The following is a 713-nucleotide window of genomic DNA, read 5'->3' as shown; positions in this document are numbered from 1 at the left end:
AACTTAGTTTTTTGAGTTCTCTGTGATCAGGGATATTTTATAAAAATAAAATTATATTTAAAATAAAAACTTGATTTTTAGCCTATTTTAAATTTTTCAATAATTAAAAATTCATAAAAATCACAAAAATAGTGAAACTCATGGAAATGTTCTAAATTACTTCTTAATAACTTAGAAATAATTAGAATATTTTTCCTGATTTTCTAAATAAAGATATTGAATTTTAAAGCTTAAAAATAATTTTTAAAAGGCTAAAAATAAGTTTTTTTCATTAAAATAATTTCAATAAATCAAAGAAAAATATGAAAAATATAAAATTTTCTCTTATGGGTTCTCTGACTTTAGCGAGATTTTTCAAAAATATAAAACTTAATCTTCACAACTTGAAATACTTTATTTTTATTAAATAGCCCAGAATTTAAAATAATTCTAATAAATCACAAAAAATTCAAAAAATTGTCAAATTTGATCCAAAGGGTTCTCTGGTTTAGGTATAGCTCCAGTAAAAATTTCAAGGGATTATAATTTACCTTGGGCAAGTTAGGAATTTTCTTTGAAAAATCCTATTTTTGCATAAAAATAATTATATAAATTAAATTAAACTTTGAAAAATCACATTTTCTCCTCTGATGTCTCAATTGACCCATGAATGAGGTAGGATAAAAATTTTAAAGTCATTTGAGTTGAATTTGACAAATTATGAAGTGTTAGAG

The sequence above is a fragment of the Phalaenopsis equestris genome, unplaced genomic scaffold (genome assembly GCF_001263595.1).
Source record: "Phalaenopsis equestris unplaced genomic scaffold, ASM126359v1 Scaffold000696, whole genome shotgun sequence".
NCBI lineage: Eukaryota > Viridiplantae > Streptophyta > Magnoliopsida > Asparagales > Orchidaceae > Phalaenopsis > Phalaenopsis equestris.
Note: the sequence above shows the minus strand (reverse complement) of the source record.